This window comes from Fragaria vesca, linkage group LG3 (genome assembly GCF_000184155.1).
Source record: "Fragaria vesca subsp. vesca linkage group LG3, FraVesHawaii_1.0, whole genome shotgun sequence".
Taxonomy (NCBI): domain Eukaryota; kingdom Viridiplantae; phylum Streptophyta; class Magnoliopsida; order Rosales; family Rosaceae; genus Fragaria; species Fragaria vesca.
In genome coordinates, this window is record NC_020493.1 from 3,428,681 (window position 1) to 3,439,097 (window position 10,417).

Below are 10,417 nucleotides of genomic sequence, written 5' to 3' on the forward strand. Positions count from 1 at the left end.
ACTATATATATATATATATATATATATATATATATATATATATATATACACACAACTGACATGCAAGTGTTCATTTCATTACCACCAAAGTTTATAGATGAAAATTACAATACCATAAAATTTGAGTTAGGTCGTTGTCATTATAGACTAACAAAAATAACCCAAAATGCCAAAGCAAGAAATGAGGAAGCAGAAAGGAAAAGCTGGACATACATGAATGTAGAATGTAGCCAGAGTGTATTAGTATATGTTGATCATTGTGCCTCTGCAGGAGAGCAACCAATTAACATAGAGCCAGAAAAAGCTTCCATCATCTGCCACATTGTAATTATATTACAGCCTTTAATTACTTTGGATAGAGTACTTGTCTGCAGACAGTTGCTTCCTACGTAATGATATGAATTGCTAGCTAGCTAAATAGAGAATTAGAGATACAAAGATGTATATTGAATTCCATTATCAGTACTCCTCATACTTGTACTGGTATTCGTGCCTGGTATGTGTGCTCAGCAGAAGTAGAATCTATATATACAAACAAGTACCACTACCATGATGAAAAAACTTTCTTTGGGCTTGTAAAGAATGAAAAACAAGCACTGAAGAAGACCATGCCATTATTGTTAGCTGATGTTCATTGCTCATCGATCACTTTGTTCAAAAAATAGTAGAGGGTTTTGCTTGACTCCCATAAGCAGAAAATAGAGATGCATGCCTCTCTGTGTTTCAGTGCATAAAAAGAAACAAATCAACTCTAAAAACAAATCGCATCTCATTTTCTTTAAACACGGTTCTTGCTACCCTTTAGTTCCTTCATCCCAAAAACACAGAACTATAGCTAGCAGTCTAGCACTCAACAACGACAATCAAACAGCTAGTTCATATATAGCCACAATGCCATAAATTCTAGTTCTAATTAAGATACAAAGGAAAAAGAAAAGCTAGCTGATGTTGCATCTGGGGTTTTTTCCATATGCATTAACAAAATTAGACACCAGATTTTTTTGCCTCAAGATATAGAGATCGAGACAATTTGAGTGATAAATCAACAGGACTACTATAGCCACTGCTCATCATCATCATGTCAGCCCCCTCAATACAAGCAGGAGCAGCACCAAGATGTTGATCAGATGCTTCTGATGATCTACCAACTGAAGAAGAATTAGTCGATGAAGCCACTAATACATGCTCCATGGGAAATGTACCTCCTGATGAGACTACTGAAGAAGAGTTGCTGTTGTTGTTATGATCAGGAACTGGCCTAACCTCCACACTCTACAAACCCCAAAAACAACAATCAAATCCCATCTCAAATTCCTTAAAACATAACAAGTTAACACAAGATAAGTAGATACTTTATTTACAATACAAATCAAGATGTAACAAATTAATTACCTCACCAACAAAACTACCACTGAAACCACGGTCGTTCGAGATCTCGTGATACACACCAGCCCCACGATTCTGAGCTCCTCCATCCCCAACGACACCGTTGTACCCATAACCAAACCCAACTGAACCACCATTCCCATGAACGGTGTCAAAGCCGACCACACCACTCATGGCTCCATGGTAGATAGGCCAACCGTAGAGCCCCCGAGTACTGAAAAGCGGGTCGGGGCGGGTTTCAGGGTTTTGGAAGTACTGAAACTGGCGCTGTTGATAATCCGGAATAACAGCACTGGCATTTTGGACAAGTTGGATTTGGGGTTGAGGTTGGGGAAGATGCCTTTTAGGTTTAGCTGACTTCCTTGATCTTCCTTTGCGTCTATAACTGATTTTGGTTTCAGGGTTTTGGAAGTACTGAAACTGGCGCTGTTGATAATCCGGAATAACAGCACTGACATTTTGGACAAGTTGGGCTTGGGGGAGATGCCTTTTAGGTTTAGCTGACTTCCTTGATCTTCCTTTGCGTCTATAACTGATTTTGGTTGTGCTCCTGTGATCTGAGACCATTAGCATCTCCGTTCTGTACATTTCTGCCAAAAAGATCAGGCCTTGGGTTTCGTATGAGAGAGAGATTTAGGAAGAAGCTGTGAGAGAAAAAATTTGGAGATGGCAAAACGGTGAAGGCAAAGGCCAGGCTTCCTTTTACGACAACATTGGAACCAGAGAGAAACGTGTCGAGCTGTGAAGGGATTGACCGAATAGTAACATGCAGGCATTGAGAGAAGTCTTCTGATCCCGGGAAGGTGCCGAAACAAGCTAAGTTTTGGCGCATTGTAGCACCAAAGCCAAAGCTAGCTCTGATCTCTGGTTATAGAGCGGGACTGGTCAAGATGATATAATTTTCTGGGTCTATATATAATATATACTTGTTATGTAGCTAGGTCTGATCGATGGGAAGAAATGGTGAGGTGTGACCCAGACAGATCGAGGGTTTAATATGATGTTTCTCGATCATATATAGTGTGTGATGGCTTGAATAAGTATAACAATATTCCACACTCGGTTTTGGTTTCAAACTTTGAATTGCATCCCTCATATAGAGTGGTTTCTATTATTAGCAAATGCATCTAGAATCCATGCGATGTCTCTTTCAAGACTCGATCTTAAAGAATTGAAATTGAATCCCAGATCCAAATCGAAATCCTTTGATGACCCACTAAATCCTCACCCATTTAAGCAATTCGATCAGCCAATGCAAGATGAGCATCCATCAACTACCAAGATTATGATCACATCCAAAATTACAGGCAGAAAAATGAGCTTCATGACCCAAAAGGGTGTCGTTTTAATTTGACGCGAGTGATCGGGGATGGTCCATAGTCTCCTCCTCCATGAGCCTCCACGTCGCCTTTCCATTTAGGGAATCCTGTCTTGTTGGATGCAGACAGTAAATGGAGACAGTTGTCTTCTCTCGTAAAAGCGCAGGGATGGTCCCCCTTCTTCGCACGACGGAGGGACGGAGTTGTTGGCTGGCCGGAGGGATGGAGGGTGAAGTCTCGCACGTGCGATGGCTGGGTTAATCAGGGCAGACAGAAGTCACAGAAGAACCCTGCTGAGAAACTAATGCATGCCCTTCATCATTGAATAACTCGATCGGGAGTATGGATTTTATTTCTTAGGTTGTATATATAACTACTTTTATTCCTCATCGACTAAATCTTGATGCTTTTACAGCTTAGAGTACTGTAAGTTCTGGCTTTTTGCAACTTAATTGTGAAGGAGACCTAACCATTTTTGAGCAAAATAGCAAAACACTCTCCACCCTTACGTATTAAGACAAGTCCCTTAAACCGAAAGGAAAAAGAACCATACAGAGAGATCATGACTCATGAGAGAAGAAGGTATATGAATTATTTAGATTCCGCTGAAATATCTTAAACATAAGATTATGGATCTCTTTCCCTGAGTGCCATTTACTTTTACCATATTGCTCTCAACCACCACCCTCAAACAAGGAACTACGTACACTTTGTCCCCAGCCCCTGCTATGGGGCACTAGTCCTACAATGGGGAGTCCAAATACAACTTAAAGTTTTGGATCTGAGGGAGGGACCAGATGATCGAATCGAATCAGGGCCGTCCATGGTGGACAAATCTGTGCTACAGATATTCGATTTTCCATGGCTTGATCGAACAAGCAGCTCCCACAGTATATATGAGAAGCTATGGAAATCAATAATCGAGCCTCAGTTCTTCTGGGACGGGACCTCTCAATTTCTTTCCAGAACGCATGCAAATACGCAAAACATCACAGACATATATAATCACACACCAGCTAGCTAGCTAACTATGGTCTAATTTACTTGGTCCCTCTACCGATGCAAATTTTGACCAAAAGTTCAAGACATGCAAGACGGTAAAAGCTTCTCGGTTTTAGAGCACTACCTAAAGAGCCGATTGCATTCACCTAACAGAAGTACCTGAACAGTCGATATGTGCAGAGATCGAGCAAGCTTGAGACCTATTAGTAGGAGACGTGTTGGATAATCCGAAGCCAGACTCTAGGGGTCTGTAGCTTCGTTGTCATGCTCCCATCGAGCTTGAGCAAAGCAGTGCGGAAAGTTGGATGTCCGTACGCAGGTTCTTTGTAATGCTCCCATTGGTGAGCGAGCAAAGCAGTGCAGAAATGGGGTCCTTATTAAACCCTCAGGTCCTCAATAATTCATGCAAAGGATCCAAGTCATATGCTGGGGTAGCTATATATACAATGGTAAGTAATACCATCATGATGAGGTTGGTGCCTGAACATGAGCGGTTTTGTAATATAGTAACTTACAATGGTAACCCTCTAAGTTGTTCGATGTGTGTTCGGAAATTGATACCTTGTGGAATTAATTGTTACTCTCATTTTCACCCAAAAAAAGTTACTTAGCTAGGAAATAAACTTAATTAATTAGCTAGGATTGGACGTGGTAAAAAATTTGTGAGCGTGTTCTAAGTTGTTGGGGTAGAAATTGAATGAGGGTCTACGAGCTTACCGTTGTTGGGTTTGGTGATCCGATCTTCTCCTTTAAGGTTGCAAGACTAGGCCCAAAGTCTTCCTAAAATAGATTTTGATGTGATGGAGACGCTCCGAGCATGCAATATCAATACTGAAAGGACTTAGTAGTGTGTATGGTGTGGGAGCTAGGATCTTGCAAGCGTAACAGAATGCATGCTCATCATGAAAAATGTCTAATATGGTTGAGGGATTGTAGAGTATGGTGGTGGTGGTGTTTAGAGTGTCTGAAGGTGCTTGGAGAGATGGGTATGGTGGTGGCCTAGGGTTGGTTGTGCATAAAGAGCATGGTAGTGGTTTTGCATGTAGGTGTCGTCCCCTATTCAAGTCCATTGTAGTCCCTTTTATATAGGATTGTAGATGAAGACTGAGGGTCCAAAAATGATCTGTGACTTCCTATTTTAGCATGGGACCAATAATCTCGATCTCTTACTAAGCTATTCTTGGCTAAGGGTTCGTGACAAAACATGACCTTGGGTTTGCCTTAAGCTTATAAGGTGAAAGTTGTGGAAACGAGGGTTCAGGTTTGATGTGACTCGTGAGGTTAGTGCTCTATGTCTAAGGGCATAGGGTGATGAAATGAGGTATCCGTTACAAGCTTATGCGCAGGAAGCTCAAATTCAAGTTTGGTCCTCGACTCCCAAGATGTTTTGGACATTTGATATTTGGTCTCCATAGGCCTTGCAAAATCATGTATCCTTCCATACCACAACCCACTAATAAGCCTCATTTGGTCTAGTGTCTTGATCCACGTTATTAGTTGGCCGCATGGCATGTTGTGATAGACGGGCTTAGGTATACCATCAAGGATGTTTGTGCACAACTGTGTTTGGCGTGTGTAGGCACGTGTATGAAGTGGACATGCATGTGGTCATTGATGCGTGTCCATGAGGAACCACGTGCCTAGATAAAGGGAGTGTGCTTGGGCATGAACGAGCATGGCCTGGCTTGACCTCTCAAATGGGCCTTGTGTAGCTTTATCTAAGGAGGGGCTTGGCCTTCGTGACGTCTTTTTGTAATTTGGGTGTGGCATGGCATGGCGTGGCTTGCCTCCTTCATCCTAAATAGAGACCTTGTACCAAGTCCGATTCGCTTGAAGCATACCCCCAATGTGGATGATACAGACCTTATATCAAATCCAAGCCTGATCTTTGATCTTGGTTCTCTAAGACATCCAATAAAAATAAGCTTACATTTTCAGGTATCAACATAACCCTACAAAACTGATGGTAAGTGTTGTTCGTTTACTATGAACATTTTAATTTCATATATATAGTATCCTTTTTAGAATTGATAGGAATTGTAAAATAGAGGACCGTGACTCGTGACTGTTTCTAATGAAGATGGTCTTCCAAATATTCATCAGAAGTTCAGAACTATTGCTGATGAATATTTGGTAAAGAGAGACAAATAGATTTGAGTCTCGTTCGTCAGTAGTAGCTTTTGATAAAAAGTAGCTAATGAAGTAGCCAATTAGAGGATTGAATGAGTGCAAATGCAATAGGCAATATCAGGTCTTGTCAAGTAGTACGTAACAGTGAAGCGAGTGTAGTATTAGAACAAGAGTGTAGTAGCAGCAAGATGAGTACGTGGTAGGAGTCGGCAGTCACATGTAATATCAGACGAGTACTAAAACAACTAGTGTAAAAGCACAGTTGAAAGAAGCAGTGACTAGGTCTGGTTAGGCAAGTTCTATGGTTAGGTAAGTTATACATTAAAAAATTAAATTAAATTTACGGTGTGTTTGGATGCGGGTGAATTCTTGGGAATTTAAAAAAAAATAGGGAATTCCCAATTTCTTAAGATTGTTTTCTCTGTTTGGATTCTTATCATGTGGAATTAGCAATTTTCTCGGGAAAATAATCGTGAAATTTGGAAGTTTAAATTTCTGACTTGAATTCCTCATAAAATATGTGTCATTTGTCAATTCTCTTGATCTGAGGTTAGTTTAAATATAAATTTTTGTCATTTTAAAACTCTACGTCATGAAATCCAAACAACATAATTCTTGATTAATGAAATTTAAATTCATAAAATTGTAATTTTTATAATTTTAAAATTTTTATAAAAATTAAAATTACTTTATCCAAACACAACGTTAAAAAATAAAACAAACATAATGAATTTTGGACCATGGGAGATCACGACGTGTGCTACGTGGGTGCATTTAATAATTTTGCGTTCGAAAGTACGGTTATTATTGGGTGTTTGTGTGTTTTGGGTGGGGTCGTACAATGGTCCCTCGGTTTTTTCTATTATTAATTTGGCTGAAAAGTGAATATTGATATTTTCGTTGGCTAGTGAGTGCCCCTCTGAATCGCAGTTATGAATTGCCACAAGCTAATTAAGCCTCTTCTTCCCTCACAGACTTGTCTGAGTTGAGTTTGAGTTTGACTCGTGCCGAGTTGATAGTGGCGCGCGTGTGTGAGATTTTCCGACCTTTTCCCAGGTTCTTTTGCTATTAATACCCCCCCTAACTCTGTTTCAAAACCCACATTGCCTTTGTCTCTGTTTTCCTCGGTCTGTTTCCCTTTCCAGTCCTACAGTCTTTTTCTCTTTCTTTGAAGATGAACACTTTGAGGTTTTGCTTATTTTGCTTTGTGCTTGTTTTTGATATCAAAGGCGTGGCTATGGCTATGGCTGTTGCTGCCATGAATTCGAAGAACGACCGGTCTATGTTCTCTTCATCGGTGGCGAGTTCCGTGACTGAATCAGGAGGAGTACTTGGAGGGTGTAATTTCACCATTCCCAGGAGTACTATTAAGCTCTTGAAGGTTGAGACTACTGCAGAAGTTGGTGGTGATGGTGGTGGAGCTGCCCGAGTCAGTGCTTGGGTAGACTCAATGAGAGCTTCTTCTCCGCCGCGTGTTAGATCCACCATTACTTCCCCCTCCACTCTTTCTCAAACTGGGGATGAACAAAACTCTTGGAACGTAAGCATTGGCCTAGTCTGTATCATCTCTCTAGCCGGTTCTTAATTTTATTTGTTCCTGCTGTTCTATATGAGTTGATGAAATGCTTTCGTGAACAGCTTAGTCACCCATCAGCTATAAACATGTTTGAGGAGATCACAAATGCTTCAAAGGGGAAGCAGATTGTGATGTTTCTTGACTACGATGGAACCCTTTCTCCAATTGTTGAAGACCCTGACAAAGCCTTCATGTCCAATGAGGTTTATTATTGAATTCTTGCTTGTATTAGTTTGATCCTAGCTATATTACATGTGTAACACTTCATCATTCATAGTCTCTTTGTCCTTAGCTTCTGAATTGCTTTGGCCATATATCTTGATTCAGATGAGAGAAGCTGTGAGAGCAGTTGCTAAATATTTTCCTACAGCCATAGTTAGTGGGCGGAGTCGACACAAGGTACAATTTTGCTTCTATTTTTCTATGAATGGAAATATTACTAAGTATATATGCTGTTTCACCATAGCCATGAAAGTTTTGTAATTTATTTGTTTTTCTTTGCAGGTTTATAGCTTTGTCAAACTAGCAGAGCTTTACTATGCAGGAAGCCATGGGATGGACATTAAAGGACCATCCAAGAGAAACAAGTACAAGAATGTGAGTGGCTCTAGCCTCTAGTGACCCAACATAATATAAAGTTGTTCATATATTCTTGCTCTTTTGGTGTAATTTAGAATGATTTCAAGCAACTTTTATTCATTGTTGAATTACTCGATCAGGCTATTAATCAAGCAGTTCTGTACCAACCAGCCAGTGCCTTTGTACCCATGATTGCTGAGGTTTGTTCAATCATATCCTTTTAAGAACAAGCATATATAGAAGAGATAATGATAAAAGAGAAACTGTTTGAAGGAGGAATTTAATTTGTATAATTCCTTGCAGGTATGCAAAATACTAGTGAAGAAAACCAAATCCATCTCAGGAGCTAAGGTGGAAAATAATAAGTTCTGTTTATCCGTACACTTCCGTTGTGTTGAGGAGAAGGTATACATCAGTTCCCACTTTTATGTCTTCTATTATTTCCTTCTTTTTTTTTTGGGTGTGTTTTAGTGATCATATAATTTGGTGGAGGATTCAATCATTTACAATCAGGTCGGACCTGAGATTTCAAGATCTGAGACGAGTTATAAGAGTGATGCCTCTTTGGTCTCTGTAGTAAAAACTTTAAAGGAACAAACCTGCATTGTGAGTTTGTGACATCAGTGCCATGTCTGGTCACCACAGTAACTTATCATAAAAATACCAAAACCCAACATGAAAGAAAGAAAAAAGAAAAAAAGAAAAAAAGAAAGAAGCTATGATCGATGGATTCGTCATTCATTGCAGAAAAATTTGTCATTCATATACCCTACTTTGAAAAATTGATAAAGGATCGTTGGATTCGTCATTCATTGCAGAAAAAGCAATAAGCAAATACAAGATGCATATAATCTGAAATCTGATTGATCAATAATCTCTCTAGTTTTATTGAGTACTGTAAGACAAATATGCAATCACAACAAACTACAAACTTCATCAAATTATGAGAAGGCATATGACATACCTTGGAGAGTTGGAGATCGATTGGCGTCCAGAGAACTAGATTGAGAGGGACAGAGAGCCGGAGAGATTGAAATCATTAAATAGGCTATTCAACGAATCTAGAGATAAATCCGAGAACAAATTGCTTTGAGAAACCAAATAATCTTTAGAGTTCCAAGGCATATTACTTCGACTGTTAAGTTGATCGATGAAGAATTGAAGGCTGCAGCTTGGCCGAGGTTCCCCAAATTTGATTTTTGACGGTGGAGTAGATGAAAGTCAGAAGTCGAGAACGAGAATAAATTTCTTTTTTGGTGCCCCCAATAATTTAAGGCTTGAGACGGCCGCCTCTTGGGCCTCACCTCAGGTCCGGACCTGTTTACAATTTGATTTTCCTTTTGTAATTGTCTTGATTACCAGAGTTGGGATGCTCTGGCAAAGCAAGTAAGCTTAGTGCTCGATGAGTATCCAGAGCTGAAGTTGACTCAAGGGAGAAAGGTAATTAAGTAATAAATTATGTAGATAAAGATGTAATTAATTCTTAATTGAATTTTGCATGGACACAAAATTAATTTTCTTGTATGTATAGCTGCTGCCTAATTGTGTTTCTTGGTCTGAACAGGTCTTAGAGATCAAGCCAGATATCAAATGGGACAAGGGCAAAGCACTTGAATTCTTGCTAAAGTCATTAGGTGAGTCTTGAGTAGTCGATTTTTCAGCTTCTAAATTACCCTTGCATGTTTGAATCGATCATATTCATATGTCGATTTCTCCTTCTTATATAGCATAATGTGTATTTGTCCTAAAATCTAATTAGGATTAATGTTGAACTATATATTGTTTCTTTAGGATACGCCAATAACTCAAGTGAAGTATTACCGGTCTATATTGGAGATGATAGAACAGATGAGGATGCTTTCAAGGTATATATGATCAGATTGATCAAATGCCTTTCAGATGTTATATATATTCAACAAGTTATGTAATTTGAACATAATTTCACACGTATAAACTATATATTAATTTCTTGCAGGTTTTACGTGACAGAGGACAAGGACAAGGAATTGGAATTCTTGTTTCTAAAGTTCCGAAAGAAACAAAAGCTTCCTATACCTTGCAAGAACCAGCAGAGGTACGTACGTGCATAAGAATACTATTTTTGATCCCAACTTGGAACAATTGCACACTTGTTTTAATTTAATTTGTTTGTGAATTTAATTAACATGGTTTATGTGTATAATTCTGTCTTATTTTTTCACAGGTCAAGGACTTTTTACAACGTCTAGTGAAGTGGAAAAGAATGACGTCGCTGCAGTCACAAAGAATGGAAGCCTAAAAAGTTAGTCACAGAGTCGCTGGCTTCAAGTTTATGTACTCCATCGCGATAGAGTAATTAAATTATCTATTATTGAACTACTGAATCCCTAATTAATTAATTTGGGAAATTCTTGTATATAAATGAAATTGCGTCTCTCTCTCTCTC

At 39.2% G+C, this 10,417-nt stretch overlaps 1 protein-coding gene across 1 annotated transcript in view; it reads left to right on the forward strand.

Annotated features, from left to right (window-relative positions):
• The window catches only part of LOC101310880, a 1,534,871-nt gene that overhangs the window by 1,215,712 nt on the left and 308,742 nt on the right, over positions 1-10,417 (forward strand). The window lies entirely within an intron of this gene.